Source organism: Protopterus annectens, chromosome 3.part1 (assembly GCF_019279795.1).
Source record: "Protopterus annectens isolate FY-2018-M chromosome 3.part1, PAN1.0, whole genome shotgun sequence".
Taxonomy (NCBI): domain Eukaryota; kingdom Metazoa; phylum Chordata; order Ceratodontiformes; family Protopteridae; genus Protopterus; species Protopterus annectens.
This window is the reverse complement of record NC_056732.1, coordinates 1,075,534,104-1,075,547,895: the sequence shown is the minus strand read 5'-3', so window position 1 is coordinate 1,075,547,895 and position 13,792 is coordinate 1,075,534,104. Positions and strand designations below refer to the sequence as shown.

General features: G+C 42.4%; 1 protein-coding gene across 1 annotated transcript in view; it reads right to left on the bottom strand.

The window, feature by feature from the left end:
• Positions 1 to 13,792, bottom strand: part of LOC122798357 (mitogen-activated protein kinase kinase kinase 3-like) — a 749,834-nt gene that overhangs the window by 485,971 nt on the left and 250,071 nt on the right. The gene's annotated exons all lie outside the window — the stretch shown is intronic.

Sequence of the window (13,792 nt, the reverse complement as noted above, 5' to 3'; positions counted from 1 at the left end):
GTTAGATATATGACAGTCGGGTAACTTGGTCTGAAAGAAAACAAGACAACTAAAAGGAACAAAGGCAGTGACCAGTGCCTGCTGTGGGAAGAAGAGTAGGAAAAGGGAACTGTCTGACCCTCCCACATTCTGGAGAGGACAGACGGGTGGGAAAATGTTATAGAATATGTTTCAACTGCTAATAAATCTACTGCTATGATACAATATACATTTCATATCTAGCAAGAAGTGGTGCACCTTCGGGAACTTACAGGACAAAAGCCCCTAGACCCAAAGGTGGAATGTGCCATCTAGCTTGTAATTTTTAGAAAAAAGTGTTGAGATATGTGCAAGCGGCTTTGGGGCTTATATTATCTACTGAAGAATATTAAAAAGAAGACAGCTAACATGGCCACCACTCTCACAAAACACCAATACATGGTAGAAATTAATGCAATCGGGAACCCATCTGGGCAGGGTGAATCTCAGACATCTGCTGCCTTTTCTTTGTTGGGCAAGTGTGACAAACAGTCGATCAGACATTGTAAACACTTTCATTTTGCAGATGTAAAACAAAAGAATCCTGTGGTAGCCATGCAATAAAGTATTCTTCTCTCTTTTCAGAAAATTCATGGATCAATTTAAGTTATACTCATTTCTTTGATTTGGCATAAAGGAGGGGTCTGTAGGCATTTCTATCTTACCTTTGTGAAAAATTAGCTGCTTTAGCAACTCAGAAAGTCTTCTGACTAAGGTTATCACAACCAGAACTACAGTCTTCCAGGGCAGAAACTTAAGGTCAGCTCAAGATGCAGGTTTAATGGAAGCTTTCAACAAACTTTGCAGCTTGAAATATGACTTGGGGGGGGGCAGATCTATGACTTGGGGTGCTCAAATAAAATTATCTTTGAGGAAGGCATTGTTCACTTTGGCTGTTACTAAGGAGGGGGAAATCACACATACTAATGCAAAGTACACCTTTAAGTATGTGTAGCTGCATCCTTCATCCTGCAGCTCAGCCACATACCTAAGAATGTGTAGAACAGCAACTCTGGTAGCCCAATGCACACACTGCTTACACTTCTCTTTATTTCTTTGTATGTCTTCCTAATGGGAGTGTTTTCGGGAGGCTGGAAAAAATTGCCTTACCCTTACATGTGAATGCAGCATTCCTGGTCTCCCTTATTACTGCAGAAAGCAAACTAACAGCTTGAGGACACCAAATGTCTACATAAGGTCTCCCTTAAAGGTGAGATAGTAGACCTATGAACTGGATGCATCTGAATGGGCCCTCTACTATAAACAGGGGCAGCTTTACGAGCCATATATGCATGGGTCAGTATAGGGTCACTAGGATTATCCAACACCTGTGCATCTTGGCTTTCTGCCTCATTTTGAGAACCAAGCCATTGACAGCTAACAACTTTGACATTGTTTTTTACCAATATTTCACACCACTTAACACAATACCTACCATCACAACAAATTTACAACTACCCACTACCATCCCTTACTTCAGCCCCCAACTTCTTACTCCTTAATGCAAGAACCACCACCATTATATGAAATTTGTGAAATTCACTATCTGGATGACACCACTCAAAAACATCTTCCTAATAAGAATGTCACTGAAAACAACCCTGCGCTTCATATTCAAGATACTCAGTTATAAACTCCCACTCAACTAAAAGTTGTTTTGTTTTGTTAACACCTTTATTGAATTATCACTTGTGACACAGGCACATTTACATTTATATAAAAGTAATCAAACTGTATTAAAAAGTTAAACTTATCAAACATTATGCTTCACATATATTGCTATATATTACACAACCCAAAAAACATTACATAAATTATTCAATTCCTACCCCTTTTTTAAACAAGAAGTATCTTTATTAAACCAACACGTAAGCCACAGGCAATCATACAGTTATATAAATGAAAACAAACCACACCGACACAATCCTAGTTGCAAGCATTTTACATCACAAACCATACTGCCATACTCACAGTTGCAAACATTACACATCACTTATAATCTACTAAATCATTTTCATTCAAACATTACATAGCTCATTTAAGTCCTGCATTCTTTTAAACCTCATTCCTACCTGTATGTATTGTTCCCACAATTTCCATGGTGTCATATGTAGTTTGCACCTACCTTTTTCTAAAGATCTCAACGCCAGTTTTAGTAGCAAATAAAATTTATCTTGATAAATGCTGCTAGTATTAAGAAAGTACAGTTGTGTACCTACCATAAATGTAGATGTTCAAGTGTATTCACTGTTGCAGTCATTACACTTGGGTTATCCTGCTGGCAGGCTACCCGCAGTCAGCCTGAATTACAAAGTCTTGGTCCGGCGTCGGTTGCTGTCGCCTCTTCCCTGACGTCAGTGCGCCAGGGGTATAAAAGATGCAGCCAACGCCATTTTCTTCAGTTTTTCTTGCTCCAGATGTCAGGTGCCCCCAAATGGGTAGGCTAAAAAACATTGCTCATAAAAGCATGCACTAAAATAAACAATACCGTCATCTACAAGCAAATACACCGCATAGGTTGAATAGGATAGAGAAGTACAGATAAGTCCCAGCAAAGAAAGGGGGATGGTGGGTGGGTAACCTGGACTGCAACAGTGAATACACTTGAACATCTATGCTGCCCGACTGAAAGAACTCCAGCTCTATTCAGTCGCTTACCGCTTGCTCAGAGGTGACCTTTGCCTAACATACAAGGCCATGTCAAACCCAGATTTGATGAATATGCTTCACCTCAAAAAATCTAGATCTGCTGGAGGGATAGATTCATCACCCAAAGACTCCCTATGCTGTGGAATAAAATCCCGGTATATGTGAGGCAGAGCACCTCGCTGGCCTTGTTCAAGAGAAATCTTGACCAATGGATGGGAGATCGCAGATATACCCCAGGGATTACCTCAGTGTCACTGCTCAACAGAGGCACAGCAAAATAATGGGTATAGTTCCCCATACTAAAGGGGTGGCTTAAGCCACAAAACTATGGGCTAGGCTTGTAAATGCCCTCGGGCAGATAGCCTAGTATGAACCTATGAACCTATGAACCTATTTATGGTAGGTACACAGCTGTACTATGTTCATCGTGTTTCACTGTTGCAGTCATTATACTTGGGTTGAATCCCAAAGCTGAGGTTGGGCGGCTGGGTCTAAATAGAATTAGGAGTGGCTATAAGACTCTGCAAGACTGCAGTGGTAAAGCCTGCTCTGGATTTTGAGTAAGGAGGCAAGTGGTAGTGCTTAGTAAAAGTGTGCACTGAAGTCCAAGTTGCAGCCTCCAAAATATCCTTGGTTGGTACTCCTCTGAGGAAGGCTGCTGAGGTGGCTGATGCCCTGGTAGAATGTGGTCTAATGCCCTTAGGCACTGATTTACCATATTGTGAATAGCAGAAACGAATGCAGTGTCCTATCCATTTTGAAATAGTCTGCTTTGAGAATAGCCTTTCCTTGTGATCCTGCAGCATATGCCACTAAAAGTTGCTCAGTCTTTCTGAAAGCTTTAGTTTTGTCCAAGTAGAAGCATAGCTGTCTGTGTATGTCCAAAAATTGCAGAAGTCTCTCCCCTTTATTCTGCGGGTTTGGGTAAAAAGTAGGCAAATGAATGGTTTGGTTAAGAGCCACACTGGACACTACCTTAGGCATAAATGTTGGGTTTGTCCTTAGAGAAACCCTGTCCAGATGGAAGATAATAAAAGGTTCCACAGCCATTAATGCCTGTAACTCTGAGACTCTTCTGAAGTTATTGCTAGGAGCAGAGCTGTTTTCCATGATAAGAATTTTATCTCAGCTATATTGGCTGGCTCAAAAGGAGGCAGTGTGAGTTTTTCCAAGACAAAATTGAGGTCCCATGCAGGTATTGGTGCTCTCCTTGGAGGTCTTATGTTTTTGGCCCCCCTGAGGAACTGCCTAAGCAATGGATATGAAAAATTGGTGGGTTTGTATTGTAATGAGCTGAAATGGCACAGGCATGGATCTTAATTGATGAGAAGGATAGGCCTTTGTCCAGCATCTCAGTTAGATATTGTAAAATCTGAGGAATATTTGGAACAAGCGTGTCAATTCTTTGTGCCTGGTTCCAAGCACAGAATCTTTTCCATTTTTCTGCATAACAGTTTCTGATGCTGGGCCTCCTGGCCTCCAAAATAACATCCATAACCGCTTTAGAGAGAGGTGTATTCTGAATGGTTACAGTATCTGCCATGCAGCTAGATTTAGAGTTCTGAGTTGGCTGTGCAGGATCTGATTGTTTTGTTGGGTCAGTAAGTGAGGAATTTGAGGCAATGTCCAGGCAGGGCCTTGGGACAAGCTCCTTAGGATTGGGTACCAGTGTTGGTGTGACCAATCCAGGGCAATCAGTATCATTTGTGGCTTCTCTTGTCTGACCTTTAGGAGTACCTTGGGGAGGAGAGGCAGTGGAGGAAAGGCATATACTGTAAGGTTGTTCCAGCTGAATGACAGAGCATCCACTTTCCATGCTTGTTTGTGATAAGTCCTTGTGCAGAATCTCTGAAGTTGGCAGTTGTGAGGGGAGGCAAAAAGATCTATGTCTGGGCATCCCCATTTCCTTGTTATCATGCTGAAGATTTGTGTATCTAGTTTCCACTCGTGAAGGTCCATGAGGTTTCTGCTTAGTTCGTCTGCCAGAGCATTCATTTTTCCTGGCAGGAATTGTGCTTGCAGGTGTACTTGGTAAGTCAATGCTGTGTTCCACAAAATCACTGCTTGTCTGCAGAGGGGGTAGGAATGTGTGCCCCCCTGCTTGTTTATGTACCACATGACTGTGGTGTTGTCCATCTTTATCAGCAGCTGTCCTGGATGAAGTAGGTCCTTGAAGGCTGTCAGGGCATTTTGTATAGCTAGCATCTCTTTTTGATTGATGTGTAGATGCCTTTGGCTTGGGGGCCATGTGCCCTGAATACATTTTCCTGCCATGTGGGCCCCCCAGGCATAATTTGATGTATCTGTCATTAGTGTTTGCCTGGCGGTGGGTAAAGTGAATGGCTGTCCCTTGTTGTGGTGACAGGCCTGTGCCCACCACCGAAACTCCTGTTGCAGGCAGGGAATGAGTGAAATTAATGATTCCAGGCTGTGGCAATGTTGAGTCCAAACATGTTTTAGGTACCATTGTAGTTTCCTCATATGCAGTCTTGCATACGGAATTAGCAGAATGCAGGAGGCCATGTAGCCCAGAGCCTGCAGAATTTTTTTTGCAGATAATTGGGTCTTTGTTGCAATGCTTTCGAAGTAAGAAGTCAGTTGCCTTTGTTTGTCTGGCGTGAGATAAGCCATCTAGGCAGTTGTATTTAAGCCTGCACCCAGGAATATTATCTCTTTAGAGGGTACTAGTTTTGATTTCTTTTTGTTTACTGTGTACCCTAGGCAAATTAGTAATCTTTTTACAAATGCCAAATGCTTTAGTAGAATGTCTTTGACCTCTGCTTGAATAAGGCAGTCGTCCAAGTAGGGATATATTTGAATTCCTCTTTGTCTGCAAAATGCAATTACTGGTGCCAGGCATTTAGTGAAGACCCTGGGCGCAGTAGATAAGCCAAAGGGCAGTGCAGAGAATTGGTAGTGTATTGAGCCAGCTATGAATCTGAGGTATCTTCTGCAAGATTGTCTGATTGGGACATGCAGGTATGCCTCTTTAAGGTCCAAAGTTACAAACCAAGCCTTTTTGCCCAGCATGGGCAGAAGCTGCTGCAGAGTCAACATTTTGAATTTCGGAACGTCCAGAAAAGTATTTAGAATAGACAGGTCCAGAATCGGTCTCCATGATTTGTCCTTTCTTGGTACTAAGAAAAGTCTTGAGTAAAATCCTTGTCTCTGCTCTTGTTGTGGCACTGGTTGAATAGCCCTCATGTCCATGAGAGATGAAACTTGGTTTTGTGCCTCTGCGCATTAATTGTGTGGCAGGTCTGGCATACCTTTTGCCTTTGGAAGGGTGTGAAAGTGGAACCTGTAGCCCTGAGAGACTATATTTAAGACCCATTTGTCCTGGGTAATCATGTGCCAATTTTGTGAAAAAAGTGCTAGTTTTCCCCCTAAGGGTGCTGCCAAAAGATAAATGCTTGGCATTGGCAGAGGGAAGTCATTGGGACTGTTTCCTATATGGCTATTATTTGTCTTCTCCGCTTTTGGAGGTAGAAGCACCCCACTGTTTGGGCCTGTATGAGACCTGGGGCTGATGTCTGCCTCTAGGGCATCTGTATCTGCCTCTTTGTGGCCTGTCTGACATGGGAAAGGACCAATTTTTAGAAGGCCAGTTCCTGCTAAATCTGGGTGGCTGTACCTGTAAGAAATCCTTCACAGTCTGCATAGATTTAGCTTTATCCTCCATTTTCTTCAACACCTCTTCTGCCTTAACACCAAACAAAGTATCATGCTGTAATGGAGCATCCAATAATTTTGCTTTAGCATGATCAGGCAGAGTCTGTTCCTTTAACCAAGCATGCCTTCTAATGACAGTGCCTGTTACAGCGGCCCTGCAAGAGGCCTCCAGTGAATCATAACCACAATGCAAAGTATATTTTCCCACTTGTTCAGCTGCATGCAATAAATCCTGCAATTCTTTGTTCTCAGCACATTCAGAATTTGTCAACATTTTCTGTTTTAATAGAGACATTAAATATTGTTGATATTTAAGCATATGAAACTGACAATTTAAAGCCCTTACAGCTAAGGTAGCAGAAGTGTAAACTTTTTCCCCCATCTGTCCAGTGCCCTAGAATCTCTATCTGAGGGGACGGGTTTTTTGCAGTAGCAGCCTTGACCCCTTTAGGACCCTGTGAAATAGTTTCTGGGTCAGCAGCAGGGTTTTTAAATAGAAATTTATGAGAATCTGGAACCCTGTAGTATATGTCTGGCTTAACAGGTGCAGGAGGTAAAGAGTCGGGAGACAGGCCGGACTCTGAAAATACATCATCTACAATGTCTAGAACAGGAGGAATAGCAAGAGGTCTGTGCTGAGGTAGTAAAAGAAAGTCTCTGAGCCTTTTCTTAGAATCTGAATAATCTTGGCTCTCCCAGTGGAAATGCTCCCTCATGGTATGCAAGGTTTCCCCAAATGAGTAATCCTTAGGAGGAGAAGCTGAAGGAATAGATTCTTCAGCATCAGAATCCTCATAGGGAGGAATAGGGTATCCCTGTTCTGAAGAGGAGTCAGAGGAAATGGAAACCTAATCAGAGGAATCATATTCAGTGTCTTGCCTAGGCCTCTTATCAGGAGGCGGATGGGAACCCCTGACCAAAGTAATTAGGTCTTCGGCCATTTTGAGCATCTGTTTCTTAGGCATGGAAGTCTGTCCTGGAGAATGCTGTACTTGTTTCCTTGTCTTTAAAACTGTTTTAGTCTTTGTCTTTGATGCTGAAGTTGGCTTGATATAAAGCTGTGTAGGTCTGAAAACACCCTCAGAAGCCGATGCCTGCTCAGAGGCTCCGGTCCCATCTGAGGGATTAGTTTCCGAAGGCCCAATACCTTGAGTATCCAGAGGTCTAGCTGTCTCCACTTGGGAGTCGGAGGTGGTCTGTGGCTCTGAGGTAGCGGGTGTCAGGGGCTGCGAAAGCACCTCACTGAGAACTGGCGAACCGGCGACTGGCCTAGAAGAGGCTTCATCATCAGTTTTGGACCTCAGATGCCTGACCTTTTCTTTTTTCTTGCGCTTTTTATGAACTCCGGTCGTCGGTTGTTCCGACGGCATTATGTAGTTAAACCTTCGGCCAATGTAATGAAAAGCAAAATTGTACCGATGCTTAATAGTGCGTTGGTTAAATCTAGCACAAAAATGACAACTAGCAACGTCATGGTCAGGGCCTAGGCAAGGAATACAGTAAGAGGGAAAATCCTTATGAGGTATTTGCTTCCCACAAGAAATACAATTGTTAACTTTTTTTGACATCGGTCTGGAGCAAGAAAAAAGTTTCCCCAATGGGGTACTTAGCTTTATAGAAGACTTCGGATCTGAAATTCAATTTTGAAAATCTCAGGAGTCAGCCGACCGGCACTTGCGAACTGAGTTTTGCTTTGGGCACCGCGCGGCAAGAAAGACTGAAGAAAATGGCGTCGGCAGCATCTTTTATACCCCTGGCGCACTGACGTCAGGGAAGAGGCAACAGCAACTGACGCCAGACCAAGACTTTGGAATTCAGGCCGACTACGGGTAGCCTACCAGGAGGATAACCCAAGTTTAATGACTGCAACAGTGAAACACGATGAACATCAAACTAGAGCAAACTGCATTCCTTCCTAGCCACCCTAAATCAAGACCCAGTAGGCATTACAGAATCATGGATCAAAGATTACTACCCCACCTTAGACTTCACTTTAAAAAGGACTCCCTATTCAATAGCAATAAAGGGCCAAGAATAGGGGGAGGAACACTGTTCTTATACACAACATAAAACAACACTCTTCCAGCCCACAATGGATCCCTGAATGACAAGAGCCTCAAATGGCAGATACTACAACTACAACTGACTAAAAGGAACACCCTCTCTCTGGGCCTAGTTCACCTCCCACCCACAGCAAATCTATCAATCTAATTTCAAACAACTAATTGCTGACATGCTACAACACCCTCAACACATAAAATGACATCCTACTACTACAGAATTGCAAGATAAACCTTCTCACACCTCCCAACACAGAAGCACGTGTCTTCCTGGCTGATCTCAGCCTTATCAGGTTATAGGTAATCAGTGAACTCACCAGACCCGACCTCAGCTTTAGAAATCATTACATCCCTGACCTAATTATTACTAATGCACCTGATAAATTAAGTGACTTAGCCATTCTTTCTTCTTCCGTCAGTGACAATTGCCCTATAACAATTAACTTTGCATTAGACTGTAACACCCCATCCTTACAACCTTTCAGCCTAAAACATAGAATCATACTGCTACCCTAAAGAATGAACTGTCCAAAATCAAATGGGAAAACATCCTCCAAAAGCAAGATCCCAAAAGCTTCATAAATTGACTCACTAACACACTCCTCACTCTGTGAAAATATTTCCACAGAATTTCTAAACTTCTGAAGTCCAGTATCAATCAGTGGATTGCTAAAGAACTCAAAATTATATTTAAAGTAGGGGGCCAGGCCTGGCATAAATAGAAACAGCAACCATCCCAAAGAAACAAAGAGAATTTCATTAGCCTCGGAAATCTGGCCATAAAAGCCACCAGATGGCACAAAACCAGCTTCCTCTTTCACCTCAGTACCCACTAACAAAGAAACTTCAGCAGTTCTGGAACTTTCTTAATCTCATAAATGGATGAGCCCCAAACAAAAACTCTATCCAGAAGACGCTGTTTCATTTCTGTCTGGATAGGTCTATACCCATGACTTCTATAGTTGGTCTGAGGTGTAAGCATACCTCTCAATTGTCTGGAGTTTTGCAAAATGTCCAGATTTTTGCCTCTTACATTTGGTCTGTTCCTCATAAAATTTGTTGTTTTCTGACAAATCATTGAGAGTTGAAGTTACTAGAAAATGACAGACATTTGAATTTCAGATTTAATATCCTTCAGTAAAGTCATGCTAATGCAAAGCCTGTTATTCAATCACCTTTTTAAGTTTGTAAGAGCAATATTTAAAATCTGTCCATGATTTGGGGCCTTTCCTTCCCCATTAATTTTGGCTTTGACCAGATTTCTTGAGCTAAGAGGTTGAGGGGTATAGTTATAAGTGTTTATTGGCACCAAAATACAATTTTTAGTAATAACCTTGGCCTTTCTGGTCTGGCAGAATATCTTGGATAGCTCTCTTTTTGGAGGTTCAATACCTCCTGCCTTGCTTGTCTCTTCTGGCAGGGTTAATCACAGGGCAGGGACTTTGGATGCGTGGTTAACTTTAATGGCATTAGATGAACTCTAGATATTTTTAACCCACCTACCTAGAGTGATGTTGCAGTACTTGGTTACATGGAGAGACAACCTTCTTCTACCTGCCTTATGAGTGAAGCAGAGAGAAGATTTTGGAATTGCTGCTGGCTGTATATGAACTTTGTGGCTTCATGACTGGAACCAGTCCCTCTTGCCCTGCAGTCATTACAGCATCACTGTTACTACAGGAGCCCAGTCCCTGACCCATTCCTGCACCCACACCTTGCTAAGGTTGCTGTGGTCCATGCAACAACCATATTTGATATCTGCACCTCTTTGTTTCTGTAAATGAATTCTGTGGAGGGTGAAAGTTCATGCTAACAGCTGTCAAGAGTTTTCCCCATCTCCTCCATGTTCGTAAAGTATCTCCTGACTACCTTACTGAACAGTAACGCAGTAATTCCGTGGGAAAACAGTTGCTCATATTGATTCCACTGAAGCCTGAGAGCCCATTGCAATGATCTTACATCTGGATATGATTATAGAAGCTGATGTACAACCAAACACATTCATCATGAATTCCACTGTGCCACCCTAAGCCAACAGTAGCTGTCATAGCATCTGCTGCAGGACACAACATTCTTGGGATCCAAGATACAGACCAAAAAGGACATCCTCTGAGTAGGGACAAGCTGTGACTTGGATACACTAATGGTAATTCCATGGACATTGAATAGTCTGGTCTGAGACAAAGCCTGCTCTGTTACTAGATCCTGGGATGGTGCACTCAAGGGACAAACACCTGGTGGATTAAAGTGAGAATGAAGGAATAACTTCTGAACTGGTAGTGGCTGGCAACCACCCAAAAGTACAGCAAACTCCTGGATTCCTGAGCAATACTTTATGTGAAGGCCAGCATCTTGCAGGTCCAAGTGGTATAGTCAGCCACCTCCTCATGTGCATAGAAACACTGTCTGTGCCAAGACCATCTGGATGGCCCACTTCGGAGATTGAGAATATGGCAGTCTTTAAGGACTGTGCTTAGTACTGTTGTTGTTTGATTCAGAAGACTTGACTGTGGCAGCACAAACTTTACACAGCAATCATGAATAGAGCTTGTCTCAGTGCAGATAACTAAAATCTCTACAGAGTAAGCAGACACATTATGCTACTCTCCTAAACAAAGGACAAATCAAGGATGGCCACCCTTGGGGTGATCCAGTAGCCATAGGCACACTCTTTAAACAAAGGAGTCAGGCTGAAAGGCCTGTACACGGATGTTAAGCAGATGAAATACACAAGAAAAAGGAAGTGAAGAATAATAAGAAATGTTTACCTAAACAATAATCAATAATAAAAATACGAGGACAGTGAACTTTCTGCGAAAAAGCAATAAAATTGACAATGCACTCTGAAGTGTTCAGCATGTGCAAACTCTACATATAACAATGAAGAATTGAAAAAAAAAAGACTTTTGTTCTTTTTTTAAACTGCAGCAAGCCAAACGTTTACAAGGGATGGGGCAAAATCATGAAGCAAAATTCTGGATAGTTAGGAGGTATAGTGCAGTAACTGGGTAAGTCGTCAAATGAACAGGAATCTGGGTAGTTTCTCTAGGGTTTTATAAATGGAGAGTCTTGTGGGAAGATTTAGGATTCTAGATGTAAGGTATTTTCTTTCTGTGACACATCTCTTTTTATGAATTTTATCAGTATAGGTTCATAGGTTGTTACTAGGCTAACTACCACTTGGGCCCTTATAAGCCTAGCCGCTCACCTTAAACCCATTTGGACGCTGAGTACCATGAATGTCTATAAGGTGTAGCACGTTAGTAGGGAGGTAACTAAGGGATCTTTGGGGGTGTTACAATAATACCTTTCTTACTGATGGCCCCTGTCTATAAGGGATATGGGGGCCAGGCAGGGGGTAAATTTGCAATTTCCCATTTTACTGTCAAGGTTTCATTTAAACAGAGTCAGGGATGAGCTCTGTTTTACATGGATGGGAAGCCTATTTCATAGTGCAGAAATCATTTGGGACACATATATATCTGTCCAACATATTCTACTTATGTCACAAACAAAGTTCAGATCCCTGGATCTGGTGTTTCTGCGGCAGTATGTTTTGCACATATGCAACAGACCCAACAGGGCTGAGTCTGAGGAAGCCCTGTAAGTCAAGCAAAGATCCACTCTCAACAGCGTGTAAGAAATTGAATACAGAGACTGAGCCTTTAAACAATCTGTGTAGGACAGGGTATTTATGCCCTGAATTCTCCTGATGAGAAATCTTTTTGGGCATTCCAAATGTTGTGTCTGGTTATGTAACATGGCAAAGGAAGCAATGCACTCAAAGATAGGTCTGAAAAGGGATGAGTAGAATGGTACTATAACTTCCTTGGACCTGGATGCCATACTCTTACCTATAAGTTGGGTGCCATAGAATGATTTTCTTACCATTTTCGCAATGTGTTGGTCACAGGCCAGAGTGCTGTCTACATGTGTTCCCAGATCCCTTACTACAGGGTCAACTCTTAGAGGAGTATTTTATCAATGGAGTAATTAACTTGGCTTAGCACCTTCCCAAACAGCATTATAATGCAATTTCTGGCACTGAATTTTAGGCCTTGGCTTTGGCACCAGTCGTTTGTCTGTGTTACCCCTACTGCAAGATGGTGGTGTCTTGGTGGAGACTATAACAACTCTTAATTTACATTCATCTCGGTACTCAGTGATCCACAGGTCTTGAATGTTAAACTTGATTTCCAAGAAGTATATGCCAAACAGGAGAGGACCCAGCACACAGCCCTGGGATACTCCACTGGTGATTGGTCTCTTGGTGCAGGTGGTATCATGGATTCTAACCTTTTGGTCCAGGTTATGAGCCAGCATTTAATCCAGCTAGTTATGCAGGGATTTATGCCTATATCAGAGAGGCTGCCAACAATGCCTGAGAGGGGTATTGTACTAAATTACTCCCTATTAAGGGACAGCATAGCTAGTTTCCAAGCTCCCCCAAATCCAAAAAACACAGAAACCTATGCAAAGGTATACACAAAAGCCCTTCATGACCATATACACAACTGCATAGAAATAGCAGTACCAGACCAAAATAAACTCAGGTCAAACCACAAAAACAAGCCACCCTGGTGAATCCCCTGGAATTAATAGGTTGTACAACCAAATAAAGAAAATCCTGTTGAAAAGTAAGAGAGAATGTGCCCAACAGAGCAATAAGCCCCTCATTAGTCTAAACAAGTAAACCAAGGAACTAGTCAAGTCTCTCAAAGCATATATTGAGGTAAAAATAGCCTCCAAAATAAGGATAACCATAAGGCATTTTTCAGTTATGTCCACAATATTAAGGCAACACCCAACAATGAGAAGAATCTGTTGTAGATGGCATCACCTACACTCAGCCAGAAGACATAGCAAATCTACTGGCTGAGAAATTCAGCTAAAATTTCAACTCCTCTCCACCTCCAGTTCTCCCCCAAGAAATACCCTCCACCACCAATTATCCCCAAAGAACAGGTTGCCACTGTGCTCTCCAAAGCTAAAAACACAGCCTCATTAAATCAGGACTTATCAAGCCCATTAGGATCTCTATTTAACCACAGCCTCCAGACTGGCTTTGTTCACAACAGAGTGGAGGACAGCAACAGTCATCCTGCTACATAAAGGAGACCATCTACTGAGCTGGGAAATTACAGACCCATAAGGCCATGGAAAGAATAATCATGGACCTGATAAATAATGATACAGGTGACATCCAAACAAATGCTCCCAACCCAATTCAGCTTTGTCAAGAGCAGGTCGTGCCTACTGAATCTGGTGGATTTCTTTCAGAAAGTCACTAAGGCCATGGATTAGGGTAAAACAGTACATACCACCTACCTCAACGTGGCCAAGGCATTTGACACAATAACCCACTCAGGTCATCATCATCATCTTCTTTCGGC